The following is a 14,171-nucleotide window of genomic DNA, read 5'->3' as shown; positions in this document are numbered from 1 at the left end:
AATGTCCAACAGATGAATGGATAAATGGGAAAAATATAGCAACATCATATAATTATAATATCTGTGATGACATGATTTGGGGTATGACACATTTGGACATTGGCTTCTGTCTTCTATTCCATCCAGTTTTGAATGGTTTCAGAAGAAAATCCTTATTATTTTCTGCAAGAAGAAAGAGTTATATATTAGGGTACAGTAAAGTTAGGCAGGGAAGAAGAAATTTGTATTATAGGAAATGAATGCAGGGAATGGGTACCCAAGTATTCAGTTTCCCTTATATTCTTTCAGTTTAATCTCCCCTGAGCAGGATGGTGTGATTAGTGCCAGCCAGCTAGGGGAACCCTGGAATTGCTGTCTTTGTCCTGCCAGTCTTAGAGAGCCACAATGTATCAGCCAGGGATTTCCAGAAAAACAGACCCAATAAGATATATACATGTATAGAGAGAGTTTCATTGTAAGGAATTAGAACATGTGATTATAAAGGCTGAGAAATCTCATAGTCTTCCATCTGCAGGCTAGTGGCCCAGGAAAGCCATAGTGTGATTACAGTCCAAGCCCAAAGACCTGAAAACCAGGGGAGCCCTAGTCTGAGTCCCCAAGAACCAAAGGAGCCCGTGGCCCTAGTGTGAGTTCAGGGGAAGACAGGTGTCCTCGCTCAAGCACTTAGGCAGACAGTTAGTTCTTCCCTGCTTCGGGTTTTTGTTCTCTTCAGGCCCTCAATAGATTGGATTATGTCCACACAGACTGGGGAGGGTAATCTGATTTAGTTAGTCTACTGATTTAAATGCTAATCTCATCAGGAAACACTCTCACCAACATTCAGAAATAATGTTTAGTCAAATATTTGGGTACCTTGTCCTACAGTCAAACAGACAGATAAAATTCACCATCACACACAGGTCCCAGAATACTCCCCACAGCATCTGAGTCAGACCAGCAAACAGGCACCAAGTGGCAACAAAGTGCAGCCCAGATCTGGACATACTGATTTGCACTGGCAGACCCCAAACTATGGCAGGTTAGGTGTATGGACTCAAAAATCCTGCCTTTTACAGAGTTGGATTATTATATATCATCATCATTATTATTTTTTATTGATAGTATTAGAGTATTTTGCCGACTTTTCAATATACTTGCAATATATGTGACAAAATGCATTCTTAATACATAAGGATCGCTTATATAGTGCAAGGAAGAAAGACAAGTAAATTTTTTAAATGGATACATTTATAGAAGAATACAGAGGACCAGTGTACTTTGTGGAAAAACAAGCTGTACTAAAAATCACAGAAATGCAAATTAAAGCAAAACAGCATGAATGTTTGTACATCAGATGGGAAAGAATGTTGTGAAAGATTGAAAATTTTTGGTTTTGATGTGTTTATGAGGAAATAGGGATTATCTTCCAATGTTGGTGGAAATGTAAATTGGCACAAGTTTTTTTGAAAAGCAATTTTCTAGATTTTATCAGATGTAAAACACACATAACCTCTGACCTAGAAATTTCATGTTTTGACTCTATGCCAGAGAAATACTCACATATGGGCACAAACTTATATACAAGGATATTGAGTTTGTCGTTGTAAATAGCAAAAAAACGAAATAAAACAAAAACACATGCACACAATGTTCATTCATGAAGGTAAAATTTACTTATGGTGTATGTAGGTAATTTAATACTATGTGGCTATTGCAAAGGTGATGGATGTATTCACACTACCATGGAGACACCGGCATTGTTCACGTTGTACACTATATGGGAAAAAGTCACAGAAATACATTTATAAATAGGATCCTGTTATTGAACTATGTACATGCAGATAGGTACATTTGTAAATTCATTGAAACTAATCTAGAAGAAAACATTTCAGGTTAGCTTTTAATGAAGTTTCTCTTTAAGGAGGGAGGTGGAAAAGGAGTGGTGAGAGGCCAAAAGGCACTGTTACCAAATCATCCTACAAACTCATAATTTATTGCAATTAAAAAAATAATGAAATCGAAAAACATTAGCATGACTTGACATCTGAGTAAAATATGTGCATGGGTGAATTGGAATCAGTTGACAGTATCTCTAAGACATTTAGAATTTGGATTGATGGTATTCAATGAAAGATAAGTGGGAAAGATTTTATTTAATATGAGAGAAGAATATGGTTATTATTACTATTTGAGAACTGCTGAATTTTTAGTTCCTTTGGTTTAACAGAGTGCTCTTCCAAAGTAGTTATATAAAATGTAATGCTCATTACCATGAATATCTGTATCAGAACAGTTTTTTCATTGAATATTAAAATCATTTAGGAGTCTGTAAGAAGTAAGTAAAGAATGGTTAAAAATATATTTATAAAAAATGTGAAATTTTCTACCCCAGAGTGTTTGGTATCAGCTCATGTATGATATTATTTTCAGTTCATTCAATTGTTTTGTCTATTTGTTCTTCTGTCTTTTCTTTCTCTCTTAAAGACGTACAGGGGATTTACAACAGAGCTTTTAAAGATGAATAGTTAAACAAAGGGGAAAGGGTATTTCAAACAGAGAGAACTAGAGAGAAGGAAAATCAGAAGAACCTGGCACAGTCATAACTCTACAACACACATCTTATTACTGACATTTGAAGAGGAGAAATTTCTGCAGGGATAAGACTGGGGATGGGCTGTGTTCAGAAATTTCTCAAGAATGGTTCATTGACAGATTGGCTGGCAGGTTTCACCCAGAGGTTTAGAATGGGCATCTTATCTTCCAGATGGATCACTGTTGTGGGACAATCAGGTGAGTCATAACAGAGGCCACTATTTCTCAATTTGGGGACTAGAGGGAAGTGATCTGAAGACTGAAGAACTCATGAGCTCCTTCTGAAGTAAATCACTTCCTGACTAAGATCTCCTCAGAACAATCTCTAGAAGCCATCTCAGCTTACAAACTTTACTTGGTTATTAAAGAAAATAAGGAGCATGGGATTTTAAAGTTGACTTTATGAAGAATGACTGGAATATATGTCAGGGCCAAAGTCAGGCAATACACTAAGTTTGTCCTAGAATATAATTTCTGACACTTTTACATATTAACTGGAATCAGAAATAATGAAAAAGAATATGAAAACGAATATATGTATCTGCATGACTGGAACATTGTGCTGTATGCCAGAAATTGATACATTATAGTTGACTATACTTCAATTAAAAAAAAAAAAAAGCAGAACCAAAATTTTTGAGTGCCAACCTGAAAAATAAAAGAACTGTTAATGTTAAACAGGACCCACAAAAATTTGAGAGTATGATGTAGAGAAGGCAAATTGCAGAAAAATTATTAGAACATTTTTTCAACCTGTATTCTGTTTACTGCACATATCATTGTGTAGATAACAAAAACAATGAAAGTAAAATTTAAACTCAAAAGGAATTTGTCTTCTGATCCAAATTTTAATGGGATAAAGATATTATCAATTAGGTGAAAGACCCATTTATTAACAAATGAGTAAGTTTATCAACCATCAACAAGCAAACATGGTACAAATACAATGCTACCCATCATGAGGTACTTGAGATAACAGCCAACTTAGTATACAAGTGAGCAAATGGAAAGTCAATTTATGTTATTTACAGTCTACTAAAGATTACATTAAGGAAATAATTAAAAGGATGATAATTCTAAAACATCTGAGTGCCATTTACATATCTTCATTTGAGAGGGAGGAGAAAATTATCCTTTAGAACAGGATGATCTGGGTTTCAGGACTTGGCAAAAAAGAAATGATTCTAAACCTTCTTTCTGAGTCTGCTTTCCAGTGAACTGCATTCAGTGACATTTTTAAATTTCTGGTGCTCATTTTACTTCCCTAACTGCTTCTGTTCTGTAATCTTCACTGGGTTCCCTTTACATATTTCCCTTCCTCTCACCTCCATGTTATCATCCACTATGAGTTAACACTCTCTTTACAAGAAACTTGGAAAACATGGATATTCTAATGACTTTAGCTAGTATCTTCATTCCAGACCCTTTCTATAAACTTCATTACAATATTTCTCACTACTCACAGATGTCTTCAAGTCAGCGCCATTCAAACTGACTTCTGGGAACATAAATCCTCATCCGCGTTTCATATTGTGCTGGCTGCTGGGGATTGCAAAATGAATAAAACCTAGATCCTCTTCATAAGAATTTTAGTAGCAAAACCGGATACCTACATAAATAGCCACAGTGTACTACCATGAGTGGCAAAATTATTTCTACAAAATGGTGAGAATTTCAGTTCTTTCAACTGGGGCAAAGAGAGGCTTTGAAAAATGTGACTTTTGCCAGGTCTTGAGGGATGAATAGGACTTAAGTGGTAAACAGGAGTGGAAGAAGAGCTTAATAGTCTAGAAGAACAGTATAGACAGAGCATCTGTGCACTGAATTCTGTAGTGTGTTTGAGGGTCAGTGAAGAATCCAGTGTGGCCAGACCCATTGCTGGAAATGGGTCACAAAGTAGCCTGGAGTCAGGCTTGAAGAAGTCAGTGCTAGGTTTAGGGGCTGTCATATAGTGTCTGAGAAAGTCATTGATAGTAGTATTGTAAAAATACAGTTTGGGGAAAAGTTTGGAATGAAGGTAGATTTTAGAAATTAGATCTGTTGCAATAATGCCAGGAAAATAATAAGGATAGAACAGATAGGCAAGTGAAATGTGGGGGCTGGAACAAAGGAAATAGTTTTAAGAGCCTTTCAATAGTATCCACATGATTTTGAAAAGCAAGGAGAATTTTACATATTCAGGGACAAATGATGGTGGTTGAGAAATGGAAGATGTCAAGAACTACTTAAATTTTTAGCTTGGGCATCACAGAGAGTGATGCTGTTAACTAAGAAAAAGGGTAGGATTGGATGGAAGGATAGATTCCATTTTGTATGTGTTGGCTCTTGTTCATGCAGGTGGAAGTATTAAGTAGAGACCAGCACAGTTAGTCTGGAGTTTAGGAGAGAGACGGGCTGGAGATAGACCTTTGGGAGACATCAGCACGAATTGATAGTGAAACTTTGAGAGTGGAGAAGTTACTCAGAGAAAGAATAAAGAATGAGAGGAGCGGCAAGGATATCACATTGGTGAGAAAGTTGGAATCATTGCTGAGGAGGAAGGCAGGAAGAAAGATCCAGTAGGAGGCATTTCACATGAATATCTTTCTGCCTTTTAAAACTTTATTTGCTCAAAGCCATTAATTAATCTTCCTGTAACCAGTTTCTTCTTGCTCTTCCATTCTTGTTCATAGAGTCAACATTGTTCCTTGAAACTAGAATGCAAACTTTGGAGCTATGATCTTAGTAGTCCTCTGTCTCTCTCCATGTTTACTTTAGATTCCTTCTCATAAAAATTTCTTCTATTTTCATCTTTTCCACTCTGGCCTTCTTCCCCTTTGATCTACAACATCTCATGCCTCTAACGCTGCAATGACTTACCCAGTATTTCTCTCCTGGTGCTCCTGCCTTCTCATCACTAATGTATTGATCTTCTTAAAACATGTCTTTGATTATATTGAGGGCAGGAGTGTTCATTATCTCCACATTAGTTACAGAATTGAGGTCAGACTGCCTTATTTGTCATTCACCTTCTTTCCCAGTTGAGTTCCACCTTCTTTGTGAAGACTTCTACTGCTGCCTACATGAGTGTTTTGTCGAGAACAGTTGTTCCATGGGTGGTAACCCTGGCAGTAACTCGACTTCTGTCCCTTTGGTCATCTTTATTCCATTTTACTCCCATTATTTCTGTAATTCCTCAGTGTATTTCAAGCCCAAATATCACATTTCTATGGTTCTCATTTTGAAAACTACTTATTTGTATCCTATCATAAACAAGTATTGTTAATTTTTTTATGCATTTGTGTCTCTAAACTGCATGTGCCTTAAAAACAGGAACTGTCTTAACCTCTCCTTTGTCTACTCCATGATCCTACACGCACCAGGGGCAAAGTTTGGCTTATGTGATTCTCGAGGATATAGTGGGTAAATGAAAATAATCATGGGATTATTAATTATAAATTTTGAGAGGAATTTTTCAAACCTCCTAAGGATTTGTAGCAGCATAGTGATTTTACAACACAAATAGTATTATATTGCTCACCTTCCCCTAAAACAATCTTCTTGGAAAAGTGAACCTTATAATATTTCTAAGCAAAATTATAGTTTGTTTGATATTCTGTTGTTTTGCATACTTTTGTTGTGTCTGGATGTCAGGAAAGCATATCAATACAAAACTCAGTGGGCTAACACTCCAAGTTTCTCCCTCTTGACCCACCTGAATTACTGGGAAGGCTGGTGCAGCTTTAAATTACTGTTTCCGTCAACATCAAAAGAACAGCTATTATCATGTAATACATATTAATACCAGAGCAGATCAACTTGAGGCTCACCTGGGGGGCTCCGATGACTGGTGGTTCCTGAATCATTTGCAGAGCAGACTATTTTGTATGTGAGTGAAATATACTACTTCTTAGACAGAAACATTCTTTGGGACTCTTTTAGTTTTATGGTCACTTCTATGTTTCCCTTTTGCCATATATTTTAAAGGCACACCTGATTCTCCTGTGTTCTTTCATGCACAGCCCATTGCCTGGCTGGTGGGCACGGTGCTAAAGCTCACCTCCTCTGCACAGCTTGTTAATTTCTGCTCTGCTCATGCTCTGCTGTGGTCAGGGAACATTTTCTAGTCCTCTTATCCATAACCACTGATTCCCTATTTGAGATCCATGCAATTTTTCCTTTTAAAAGAATAGCCTTGCCTCATACATGTGGAAATCCATTGTGTTTATTGCCAGTGTCATTTTGAATTCTCATCTTAACCGGAATGTTGCTAAATATCTCTACCAACCTACGTTTTTATCCCATTACCGAGGACACTGATGAACTTTAAAAAAAAAAAAAAAAATTGGTCCCAGTATTCACCCTGGCAGAACACTGCTTCCTATGTCCCCTCTGGGTAACATTACTCTTATGGAGGAAATTTATTCTGAATGACCCTCCAACTAGCAATTAGGCAGTCTGGGCCATAATTTCTCATCAAATTGATAATGGTGTAATGAAGGAAAGAATGTAAAGCTTTGCTAAAGTCAAAAGGGGCTCCATTGTCTCTCTTTCATCTACCTATCCTGTCATTTCTTCATAGAAGATTAATCTCGTAATTTCATAAAATGCTGACACAAGCTTTATGGCTTCATCACCAAGTAGTTGATATCCTCATTATGGCCTTCTTGTGGCTGGAATAATTCTTCTTACAACATATTTGAATTCAGACAGAGATGGAATTTCAGAAGCTTACCAGGATCATTCTTTATCGGAATTTTGCTGGTATTTCTCCATAATCAAGCGGAATGCCTAGCAAAGCTTCTGCAGTCTTAATTTGACTGATAAATTCCTTTCTACCTGTGATAGGATAGAGCTCTGTTGTGGTCTACAAGATTGTAGTGTAGGCTTTGTTTCTGTTGTGTGATGGTCATTCTCAAATGTGCTGGAGGAGGAGATAGCAAAGACATGGTGTTTATTCTTTGAGTGCCCACTGTGTCCTTGTGACTCTCTTCTAAGCACTACTTTGTATGTCATGAACGTGAGTCATTCAGAAGGGGCAAAGGGCCCTTAAGGCTAAACGTATGGTAAAAGATGGTTATGGTGTCGGAAAACAACAACATTCTTCTGATGCTGATCTTGTTATGCATTAACAGACAGTCTCCCTAAGGATTAACTTGGCCTGGCATTGCAATGAGTTGTCCATGAGGCCCCGTCTATGAACTGGCATGTTTTCGCTTCTCTGAACAGTGACTCATTAGGCCACTGAAATGATCAGAGTTTAGTGTGTATGGGTTTACTGCTCACAGCTCCAGAGCTATCTCAGGTTTAATGTGCCTTCATCAAGATACTATGATGCCCTTCAAGCTGCTGCATCGAGTAGAGCTTTTTGAACATCCATTGCAGAATTTGTGGTTCTGTGTAGTCTTCAAAAAGGAAGGTATCACTTTTTTTTGAGGGGCATGACATTTGATTTGGGTTTAGTTTGCATCTTATTGACTCCATCAGGTCTTCTAATCTTTCTCATCATTTCCTCATTGAAAAAATACAGTTTTTTTCTCATGCAACTCCCCTAACAGGTTCTATATTAATTTGACTTTTGATGTTTATCTTTTTTTACTATATTTGTTAACATTTCTGTTACTTCTCTGTTTTTAATTCATTAGTCTCTGACTTCATCTTTCCTTCTTTCAGCTATTCTTTTGAAAATATTAAATCCTTACTTGTATTTGATACATGACATTTTCCTTATTCCTTAATTGTTAAGAAATTTCATGCTATGCAATTGCAACAATAGTTTCAGCCACACGCCTTCTCAGTGAGGAGGCAGGCCAAGCTGCTGTAACAAACAGATCCCAAAATACAGTGGCTCAAACAGGTGATAATGTGTTTCTCTTCAATACAATAGTCCAGATAAGTAAGCCGTTAAGTGCTATCATTCATGGGACTTAAGTTTCTTTCATTTTCTCATTCCGTCATTCCTGCCGTACTGTCTTCATCTGCATCTTCAGAACCAAGACAACACAACTCTCAAATCTAGTCTACATAATAGAAAGAGAGAAAAAGTCCAGAATAAGTGACTTTGTTTATAAGATGCTGACCTGGAAGCTGCACCAGTTATTTCTCTAGATCCCATTGGCCAGACCGTTGCTACATGGCCAACTGTAGTTACAAAGAAGGTTGGAACCAGTTGTACTACAAAACAGGTTGGAAAATGTCTCCAACTCTGTGACATTCTGTATCAATAGGAAGATAGGCAAAATCAGTTTTGGAGCCATACCCTTATTGTAATAAGTGATGTTCTCATTTTTACTATTCCGTAAATAGTTTATGATTTTGTTTTCCTCTTTGATTCAATAGTAATTTTGAAGAGTTTTAGAATACCATTAATTTGAATTTTAAACATATTTATTATTTCTAACAATTGTGTAGCAGTTAAAGAAAGAAATGTTTGTTTTCTTCTTGTTTTCAATGAGAGGGCTTAGGCCCTTGTCAATTATTGTAAATGTTCCATGGATTCTTGGAAAGAAAGTCTACAATCTGTTTATAGGATTAAAAATCCAAATGTATGTCATAATAACTTTCATAATAATATTTTCAACTTGTCAACCTTTTTCAGTACATTTTTTCCATTGATCTAGCAAAAATATGTAGTTCCATTAAGATATCCCACAATGTTATTGTATCTCTAACATTTTTGCTTTATATATTTTATTCTGTCATTCAACACCTAAAATTCTGTAATTCTTTTATTCTGAAGGTTATGTTTTATTAATATAAAATAACCCCATTTGTTCTTTTTAAATTTTTATTTGAATTTAATATCTCATACTGTTAATGTTGAAGTTTTTGCTTTGTTTTTATTAGGTTAATGAATTTAGTAAGGAGAAAGTTAAATTATTTTTGGACTTAAGAAGATGTATTCAGCATGAAGGGTGCTTGTTGGTGGGGGGAAGGGAGGAGTGTGTGAAACATTTTATGTTAAAAAATAAAACAAAACAAAACCAGGGACTCCCTGGTATTGAGAAATGCTTTCCTTCCTCAAGATTTAAGTTACTTAAAGGTATCAATGTGGTCAAGAGTGACCTGTCCAGATTCTAGTGACCAGGAATAGCTAATCTTCCTGAAATAACATTACCATGAAGGCTTAAATACGCTGGATCAGTGGGCTTATCTGAGCACTAAGTTGGTTGTTAAAGGTGAAATGTGCTTCTAAATTCCTGAGACAGTGGAAAAAGAACTTTCCCAGCCCTGCCATCTTCAGATTAAGCTTTTGCCCAGAGGAACCAAGCCTGCAGGTGAATCTAAATTGCTTTAACATCCAAGAGCCTAGATTTTTGTTGGCTAAGAACACTTTGGTGGATCATAGCATAGAGGAAAGGATGTTTTCTGTGGAAAATTCTCTGTGATAGATTGTACTATTGTATCTCATCCTCAAATGTGGATGAAATATATTTCCTTACCCTATTCTCAGGCTGTGCCACCCTCATTACTTATTTTAACTAGTGGAATTGAGATGATATGCTATCTAATTATCAAGCAGCTGTTTTAAAGAAAGTTGTATGATTCAGTTAAGCCCCTTGTGGTTTCTCCTTCAGCTATGAGAATAATGTGGTTCAAATAGGAGATGCAGCTTCTGCCACACCCTAGAATGAAGACTTGTGAAACATATCTGAACTGAATGCTAGCATAGAACATAACTGCAGCTGATCAGCAACCTAAATGTAATGTGAGAAAGAAGTAAAACTCAGTTGTAATTCACTGAAATGGGGAGGGGGGAGGGTATTTTTTACACAGCCTAACCTAGCAATACTGACTAACACAGAAGTTTGTTACATGGAAGTTTTGTCTCTGTGGCAATATGGAAGAATACGGAGTAGATTTTTGGGACATGTGCAAGCAATGGGAAGATTTTTTTTTAAATATATTTATTGTTTATTCCATTTATTTGTTTTGCATATATAAGATTAGTGTTGGATAAGAAAAGTTGTTATTTTAAGAATTTTTTTTACTAAAATGGTATTCCAAGGTAAGTGTATCCATATTGTTCCTTTTTTAACCACTCATGCAGACAGTGAAATAACCTTAAAAACTCTTCAGAAGTTTGTATGTGGACATTTATGAAACTTGAGAATACAACATAAAGAATTTCGATATAAACTTCACACAGCTTGAATAGTTAACATTCTACCATTTTTGCTCTGAGTGACTATCTGAATATTCTTGCTGTAGATCACTATATGGTATTAAACTCTATCTATCTATCTATCTCTCTATTTCTCTATCTCTTTATCATCTATCTACCATCTTCTATTTGTCTATATCATCTCCCACTCTTTCTTTAGAGTTTTTCTTTGGTTGTTTTTTGATATTTTTTGTTTGCTTTTTGTTTTAATACAATGGACCAGTCTTTATATATAAATAAAATGTGAAACTCTTTTGAGTTTAACAGATAAATTCTTCAGTATTTCTAACAGATATGAACTTAAAAATCGTAACTGTTATAACTGTGATACTAATATTACACTAACATTTTAAATTTATTTAATCTTATCTAGCTGTCAATTATGTTGACTTTTTCCAAATTATTTCAGAAATGCCTAAATAATTGGTTTGTGTGAATTAGTATCAAATGGTTCACAAGTTTATGTTTGATTGGCATATCTGTTATGTTTCTTTTAATCAATAATAATTCAGCTTACTTTTATTCCACCTCCTTTATGCTGTTAAAAAATAGAGTCACTTTGTAGAATTTCCCCCATTTTGAATTTGATTGGTTATTTTCTCATACTCTCACATAACTTTGTATCCTATAATCAGATTTCCGGTAAGCTAATAGAGCTAGAAGCTTGGTGATGTTCAGGTTAATTGGTTGTTCTTGATGATGACAATGCTATTCCTATTGCATTACATGGAGGCCCATGGTATTTTGTGGTTGCACTTTTAGTTATGCTAAGATTGGCCTATAGGATCAGGCCTATTCGTCTATTCCCTCCTTTAAATTTCTCCAACAATGTTTCTACTGATGGTTTAAGCAGTTATTGTTGGTAAATATCTAAATCTATTATTTCATTAAGGTTTATAAAATGGTGATTTCTTAGTTTCGTATTTCTTCTGCATGTATTAGCTGAGATTCTTCTACAGAGGAGGTATATTTGATCAACTATTTGTTTACACTGAAATTTTGTCCATATGGGAAAGGCAGGATAGATGCTTGAATTTTTTCTTTATCAATTTTCAAAATGATTACTTTCAGTGGTTAGCAATAAAATTTTTTAGCATAATTAGGAAATCAAATTATTTTATCTTTGGTTATTTGAGGTCCTTTAAATTTGACTCCTGTGTCTCTTTACAATGATCCTCCTAGTCTTTGATAATGCTTTGCTTTTAAGCAAATCATAAGCAAGTCATACATTTATATTTCCTGCATCCAAACATGGATTCAGCTATTTTTCCTAGAAATCCTGGATCCTCTTAATTATAAATGGGATTTAGGGATAATAATATGAATACTCAGGGTACTAACTGCTACTGAGTTGCTATTGCTTTTAGCCCATTTTGAGTGGACAAAACTAGAAAATATGTAATTTCTACAAAGGGAAAATAAATAAATTGAGTTTCTGCTCATCTTACTAATTCAAATGAAAACATTGTTACTCAACCCTATTTAAATTTCTATAATATTTGTATATCTTTCCTCTTATTCTGAAAATCTTGGATCCTCATAATATTAATAGTGTTTGTTCACTCCTCATCTATCGATCATCTTTCTTTCTATCTATATCTATCTGTAATATTGAGGTCCTGTTTGGAGGCCAGTAATTTGCCCCTCTTGAGTAGCTAATAGAGTTCATACCACAACCAATTCCCTTTTCTGAGGTTGCTGTGCACCCGCCCTTAATCATCCTGGGGCTGTCTATCAAACAAGGGAATCCCTATGCCCAGGAACCTAGGAATTTGTTCACATTAGCTAATCCACTGGAATCCTGTGAAACCTAGCTAACCTCATCCCGCTTGCCATACATAAGCTGCTTTCTCCAGCTCCAGCTCGCTGTTTCCTTGACCCTAGTGCAAACCCCTGTGTGGACCTGTGTGTTGGCCTTCTTTTGTTTGGAGCTGTAAATAACAGAGGTCTGCCTTTTATCTATTTTGTTTTTGTGTGTACCACCAACAAACGAAAAGATCTTTAAATCTTATAAAACATCATCTTTCTCTCTCTCTGTTTCAAAATAACAACACAAATATTGTTATCAATAATTAGATAAATGAATGCAGTTTACGTATCTTTGTGCTTATTTTGTTTTTAGAATAGTTCCTCTTGAGGGAGGTGCAGCCCAAATACTGTGTGTTTCAAATTCCTTCTCTTGCATACTTCTCATCCCTGGAAATAGTATTCTGTATGGCTATGCCAACAATTTGACATACAGTTAGGCTTCTTTGTTCCAGCTTGTTTTTGAATTTAGGGATTACTTTGCTATTTTAAAATTATGTAAAATATTTGCATACCTGCAAGGCTAAATGTACAAAACAACAGAGATGAAGAGAAGTCTAACTTCAATAACTGCCCCCCAAACCCTCTCCCATTCTGTCCTTTCTCTGAATGTTACCATTTTTACTAGTTCTTGATTTCACATCCCATTGTTTCTTTATGAAAAATTCTATATATTCACAAACACATACACACATGCATGTGCATGTATTTTCTCTGATCTTCTTTATCAAACATAGTATATTATGCACACTTTTCTATACCTTGCTTTCTTAATTAATATTTCCTGAACATGACTCCATACAACATATAGCTATTTCTTACTCTTTTTAAAAAAAAGAATTTTATTGTTAAGGACAGTTTTACATTTGCAGAAAAATTGCAAAGGTTGTACAGAGAGTGCCAATAAACCTGCACTCACCTTCCTTTATTATTGATGTCTTGAGTTAATATGGTAAATTTTTACCATGAATGAACCAATACTGATATTATTAATGGAAATCTCTACTTTATTCATATTTCCTTAGTTTTAATCTAATATTCTTTTACTGTTCTAGAATCCCATCCAGGATACCACATTACACTTAGTGGTCATTTTTCTTTAGAACCCTCTTGGCTGTGATAGTTTCTCATATTGTCCTTGTTTGTGATAACCTTGATTGTTTTGAAAAGTACTACACAGATATTTTATAGAAAGTCCCTCTATTGGGATTTTTCTCATGATTTTCTCATGATTAGGCTATATTGATATATTTTGGGGAGGAAGACCACAGAGGTAAAGTGCCATTTTAAAAGCATCATATCAAGGATATATACTATCAACATTACTTGTTACTATTTATGCTGACCTTATTCACCTGGCTGAGGTGGATCTCTCGCTATAAATTCACTCGTCCCCCCCCCCCCCTTTCATACTGTTCTTTTTAAAAGGAAGACATTATGTACTGCCCACACTTAGAAAGGAGAGATACTCTCCATTTCCTTGAGAGTGGAATATTCATATAAATTATTTTGGGGAGGTTTGTCTTTTCTCTTCTATTTATTTATTCAATCATTTATATTAGTGTAAACTCATCAATATTTATTTGACATATTGGGTTATAGTCTGATACTGTTTTACTTGTACTCTTGCTCACATGACCCTTGGTTTGGC

The sequence above is a fragment of the Camelus ferus genome, chromosome 1 (assembly GCF_009834535.1).
Source record: "Camelus ferus isolate YT-003-E chromosome 1, BCGSAC_Cfer_1.0, whole genome shotgun sequence".
Taxonomy (NCBI): Eukaryota; Metazoa; Chordata; class Mammalia; order Artiodactyla; family Camelidae; genus Camelus; species Camelus ferus.
This window is presented reverse-complemented; position numbering follows the sequence as displayed.